Here is a 7,189-nt window from a genome sequence, read left to right on the forward strand (position 1 = left end):
TCTGTGCAATTTTATACTATTTTAATCGCTGTCACACCTGCTGGTCAATTGACCAATAACAGTTATTTAGAAATATAAAAAATCCACGAAACACTTTAGTAATTTACACTACTTATAAGTTATAATAAGGTCATATTTTTGACAAACATCTGGCCCGCAAGTGCTGTGTATTAAGTTTGGGCTTCTGACGGCGACTCCGCACTCCCTCATTGTGTATCTACCGACATGCTGTAATGCACGGATGCCTAACCTTGTAGGGGGTTTGGGTTCAATTGCGACTTACTTGAAAATGTACGTCTGTGACATTTTATACAGATAGATAAAATGTGTGAGCTTATACAACCGAAACCTTTGTTTTGCTTTTAGCAGACCTTTGAATTGGCCTAAATAAAAATATACAAAAAATAAAGGAAAAGACAAGAGTACAATACATACAATACATTAATGAGATTTATTATGGTATAAAACTTAATTAAAATCAGGAAAACACTGCACTACTTATAAATTATGTCTCATTATGAATATTAGGGAGTGGAGTAGAATCAGTCGTGATTTACTATTTCAGGATTGAATCATGAAACCATTGGATTGGAAGACAAGCACCAAGCTAGCTCCACCATACATGAATAATCAAGTCCATAAACAAATATCAATAGTATCAACACACAATTATATAATATTAACAATATAAAATAATGAGTATTTTAGTTATTTATTTTATACTGGGGGAACTCTTTAGACTGTTCTTCCCGGTGCCCACGGCACTTGAGACCGTGAGGTGTTTACTAGTACACCGGGGTAACCCCTACCTCAAAAGATTCACAAGTTCTTTTGTGCTACGCTTTGTTGCCCTTTACTCAAGAAGATTGGTTCTTCACCAGAACCATTATTGGTGACCCTTGCCGATATGGCTATGTATATTCTATCTGTCTTTTCGCGTTTTTATTAATTTTTTTTACAAATCTTGACATGCCTAATAATAGATTCTTAGAAGCAAGCCCTACTCGAAAAAAGAAGAAAAATAACAAATGTTTCTGTTTTTAGCATCTCTGTTAATTTAGTGAGATTCAACGGTCCTCTTGTCTGTCTGTGGCAAGAGAGGAAATCCCTAAACATCTCAGACTTTTATTATTGTAGAATTCATTTCCTGTGGAATCATGGCAAAACATTGCGGTCCTGAACCAAAAGTAAAGGCCTACAACAAGGCATTAAACATAATTTGGGTCTATATTGTAGACGATCGTCGGTACTGTACCGGTAATGTGTCCAGGTTCATACGCAAATGCCGTGTGAAACATAATACCTGTATTACTGTACCCTCCTAATCTACCCCTTACTTAACCTTACATAGATGCAGATATGGTGGCACTCAATCAATGACAATTGGTGCGTTCGTAAGTAAAAATTACAAATTCACAAACTTGACTAAACAACTAGAATTTAATTCGTCACTTTGACGAATTATAGGTGAATATGAAAAAAAAAACATTAACTAAAGTCTTCAAAAAAATAACAATTTAAAACTTAAATTAGCTGATGTTCAGTAATACAGATCCTAATCTAATATAAAGATTGAACTTTTTTTCCAAGCTCTCTTGGCATAAAGTTTACAAAATCTATCAAAAATCTGCTCTACTTCATTAGGTAGAGGAATAGCTGTTGATCCTAAAACATAATACAGTTTATTATCGATAGTTGAGTTTGAAAATTCATTCTAGATATTATTATAATTAATTAATGCATGTTCAAGCTTATCCAACTCTTCCAATCTTATGTTTGTAAGAGCAGGACAGATAAACAGAAAGTGTCTTATAGTTTCCTCTTGATTAATGTTACAAAGTGTACAAAAAACTGGACACATTTATACCACTACTACCGTAGATACACCCAAAATGCCATATTGGAGACATGAGCAATCCTATCTTCTATACTAAAATATAGACAAAATTAGGGGAAACAACTTTTAGTTTTTTTTAATTTTAATATGAGATTCTTTTTATATAACGAACACTGTCAGTAATTAGCCTGTGGTAAAATGTATCCGAATTGGGATACCCTACAAACATGTATATAATATTATTAACAAATTACACGAAGGTTAAAAACCCAGTGTAGTAGGCCTACTATGTATATGCAAATTATGAAATAATGTTGGGCTGTCTTCAGATGTTCCTGGTAATTACATGCAAATGGTCTGGCTGGTCGATTGTCCTTAACTTGCCCTTCGGGACGGGGAGCCATTATTATTACATGTTAGTTGTGTTAATAATTGAATAATTTGAGCATAGTTCAAACTTGTAAGAGATTAAGATCTCGGTATACACACATTTGGCAGGGCTACTGCATTGAGATGCATATTTATTGCTTAATGTGCTTTCGAGCACATGACATCGTTAGTTGATTTTAATGATACGTGGGGAAAAAACGCCCACATGTATAAGAAGGTGTTAGTAACTTTTTGGCTACGTATCAATGAAAAAAACTACAGTAAGACCCTTAGTTGGTCCTAGTTTCACGGGAACATTTTCCTCTGAATAGTCGTGTCTTCATTGTATTCTCTGTAAGTGTAATGAATAATAACATATCATGTTGGGTCGTTGTCCCACCAAATGAATCTGTTCTGCTCTCGAGTACCGTATACATGATGTTACTAAAATTGAACAAAATGATCTCCTTCCAACAATATCATTTGAAATCAGATTTTCGGTTATAGTGAAGGAAACGGTTACGTTGAACTTACCCAACGCGTTGGGTAAGTTCAGCGTAACCTGTTCCTTCACTATAAACGAAAATCTGATTTAAAATAGATGTTACTAATGTGACTATTTCTACAATTCATAAAGTATAGCCTACTGTATACCGATGACATTGGCCTTTAAGGTAATATATCCGTATTAATTTACCTTGCATACTATGTGCAAAACAGGAAACGGGATAAAATAATTATTTATGAAACCTATAAACTTCAACCAATAATAAATTTGGCTAGAAGCCACTTTTCATGTTTTCGGGCATAGGAAAAATGATTTCCTTATTTCAACCTGTTTGAAATTTTCACTATTATTTTGTCCCGTTAAAATCTGTTATCATTTTTCATCATATAGGCCTATCGATTATAAAATACACTGTCGCCAACTGAAAGGCGGGTCAAAGTTGACGGTTTAATTAAATTATTTATTGCATATGTAATTTTATTTACAACAAATAGAGCACCAAAATTATGAGTGTTTTTGGTCTGAATTTGTTGATTCATTAAAATTTAATTATCGACACAATTACGCCTATTAAACTTTCTAAAGTAAAGTAACAGAATTGTACCGTAACCTTGCCTGAACTGAAGGACAAGTTACAAGTGTCCAAAATTTCGAATTAGGCCTACTACTCTACTGGTAACTGTACAGAGTAGTCCAATCCAAAGAGTAGAGAAATTTCTATTAATTCACGCTTCCGTTCAAGACATTGCCTTGATTATCATATCAGCTTTAGCCATACACCATCCAGGGTTGTGACGTCATTGCAACGGTGTATATTGTACAAAAATTATAATTCTCTTTGGTTGTGGCTATTATTAATTATGTATTTCAATTTTATACCATTTATATACTTTCTGATGGTGCTTTCATTACATAAAAAATGTTTTGCTATTAAATTACAGTAGAAAATAGAAACTCTATAAGGGGACACCTTCGCGACCGGCAGAGAATTGTCCTCTCTGAATTTAGATTGTGCTTTTAACGGGAAAATGATATGCTGTTTCCCATCAGGAGTGGTTCAATTAAGAAAGTCTGTGAAATATAATAATTTTATTGTTTCACTCTTTCTCTCAAAAAGACAGAAAGTCAGTTGTTCATTGATTATCGATAAGCGTACATCCACAACTGTTATTGGTGTCATGTTAAGCCTGGTATGATGATGATGAGAGAGCCTGTAATTGTTGATTGGTAGGGCTTGTCTGAATCATAACTCGTGGTACTTACTATTAGGCAGGATTTGTTATGGTTGCTACTGGGTAGAGATGGGATGGGTTTGTCCCCATCACCAAGATTGCCATTTGGGAGAGGGTATAATCATGATTGTTGCCGAGTAGGTTATTGCTGGTTATAGGGCTTTTCAAGATTTCTACCATTGCTGCTGGGTAGATTATCCCGCTATGGGTGGACATTCCCCAAGCCCCCACTCACCAATAGCACCGACATGGTACGGTATAGGCCTATACAGTGTCTCTGCTAATGCGCAAATTATCCTGCTATAGGTGGACATTCCCCGGACCCCCACTCACCAGATACGGTATCTCGTCTCTTTTTTAATGTGCAATTTGTTTAGCGATGTGTGAAAAGTTCCCCCAGTCACCCATGTGATGGGCCCTGCCAAGATTTCTTCCTGTCACGATTTATTGCCATGTACAGTAATACATCCTGGTGGGGTTTTTTTCGGTAATAGTGACAAAACTGGTACATTAATAATTGAAATAATGTAGAAGGCCAGTAATAAATTATTTCTAATAAGATCTGAAGGACACGGGGATTTTAAAAGTACAGTAATTTGAGTTTTGCTTTCAGTTTTTGTGACAGTTTTAAGCATCCATACGGAATTTCCTGTATTTTGCTATAATTTTTTTCTGGCACATTTGAGAAAACAAGTTTATATATTTTATGGCTGTTTATGACATGACATATATTATAATAATATTTGTATAAATTAAATAGCAAAATGTTATAACGTCATACGTTTATAGTTTTAATACCATAATTTAAATGGGTTATATCCGATAAATAATCGATATCGATCGAATCGATTCATATATCGATTGCGTTTATCTGCACCGCCTGAGTCCAATATCTCGATTTACATCTTGTATCTTATATCTTTATTTTTATTTATAGCTATCACCAGCATACTACGTCATACCTTGATATAAATTAAAATGGTTCATCTCCAAAAAACTGTCAATAATCGATATTCATCTATCGATTACAATTATCTTCGTCTGCACCACCTAATGTCCAATATCTTGACATTTTGATTTTATAAACCAACATATTACGTTATACATAAAATTAAATCGTTCATCTTCGATAAAAACTGTCAATAATCATGATTCGTCTGTCTATTAATCTTCGTCTCAACCACCTGATGTCCAATGTCTCGACATTTTGGTTTATAATACCAAAATATTACGTCATTTTTGTCTTGAAAGGAAGTACCTATGTGTGTCACACAAAGCTTTATAAGAGAACAACACTTAAAGATGCGTTGAATTGTCCTTGTCGCTAGTCTGGATGTTGTCTCCCGTAGGAGAGATCAAAACTGTGTCACAAGAAGTTCAGGTCATCATTGATCCTATCTCGAGAGATTGTCTCTTGTTTACATTTCATATTATCTTTGATCAAAATCACGGGTCGTGTGCAAAGCTTTTTAAGTTCATAACACTGTTGACATTTTAAATTTTCAGATTGAAGCATAATGATATGTACTGTTAGTTGTTAATGTTATGATTCAGCAACAAAAACCTAATGTCGCTGTCATTTATTGAATTCCTAAAATGCAATCAAGCAGTCCGGATAAATTTGTAGGCTATTCACTAAATTAAATAACTTAATTAATCTATAATATTTTCTATATTGATAGCATCAACAGACTTATAATTATCATCATTATATATAGAACGATCATGTTATTTATTTTAAGGTGAAACCGTTGTTTAATCACATGTAGCCATAAGTCCCCATTAGGCCTAATTCAATATTTCTCTATACTTTTCTAGGCTGTTAAGGTTAGTGGCCTGAAGAAGAAATGAGGTCGAGTGATAGCCGGAAAATGACAACGTGACGAGGTCAGTAAATGTTCAGTAATTTCTAAACGCTGATTAATTAAACAGTTTTTTGTTTTTGTATTTGGTATATCAATTTGATATACTGTAGGAACAACGTGTATCATTTTGTAATAATACTTTTAATTGAGAACAACACATAAGTCATCCAGAAATGTGTACTTAAAAACGTTGATTTGACTAAAGACGTTAATGTAACTAAACACGTTGATATGTGACTTAAACACGTTGATATGGGACTTAAACACGTTGATATCCGACTTAAACACGTTGATGTGTGACTAAACACGTTGATATTGGACTAAACACGTTAATATGGGACTAAACACGTTGATATGGGCTAAACACGTTGATATGGGCTAAACACGTTGATATGAGACTAAACACGTTGATGTGTGACTAAACACGTTGATGTGTGACTAAACACGTTGATGTGTGACTAAACACGTTGATGTGTGACTAAACACGTTGATGTGTGACTAAACACGTTGATGTGTGATTAAACACGTTGATATGTGATTAACACGTTGATATGGGACTAAACACGTTGAGATGACGTCACTAAACACGTTGAGATGACGTCACTAAACACGTTGAGATGACGTCACTAAACACGTGTTAGACATGTTGATATCCTAGCATGCCTACAGTAAACATGTCTCTAAACATGTAGTCGATACTCATATTATATTAGTTATTAGTTATTTATTATAATAAATGTTTAATTTACTCATGGTGACTTTGTTACATCACAGTTGTGATTTATTTCAATTTGCTACGTAATGTAAGTACAAGCGTTTGCCTTGGAGCCAGCCGTGGGCTTTAAGACAGACCCTTGTCGAGAGCCCGAATCAAACTATGATCAATTCCACATTACGATATGACATTCGTAATCGACAAACTATTTAATACCCAGCGGACCCACCCGTCCTTGCTAGGTATGTAATGAGACGGAGCGCAGCTTCACGTGAGCCTAGTGAAAGTTTAGTGTGAATGAAAAGTTTTTTTCTCACATTAATCAGCTGGCTTTTGTTGAATATAATGAATGTTTTATTGATGTTTCCGACGTGTACATGACGACGGCAATGAGTAGGGAATATGTCATTTTTAATGTAAGCCGAAGCTTGTCGACGAAACTTTCTGCCGATGTTGAAATTTAATGGGTTGATTCTCGGAAGTTTTTTTAAAGATATGTTCTCCTCCCGAGAAAAACGAATCTAGTGATTACAGTCTAGGCCTGTTAAATGTTTTTATGGTGGAGAACCAATGAAATTTAGCTTAAATGTAGATTTTTCTCTAATTTATTACAATAACGCAATTATGTTTGTTTTTAAATTTCTTATAAAATTGTTGGTAATA

This window comes from Antedon bifida, chromosome 3 (assembly GCF_963402885.1).
Source record: "Antedon bifida chromosome 3, ecAntBifi1.1, whole genome shotgun sequence".
Taxonomy (NCBI): Eukaryota; Metazoa; Echinodermata; class Crinoidea; order Comatulida; family Antedonidae; genus Antedon; species Antedon bifida.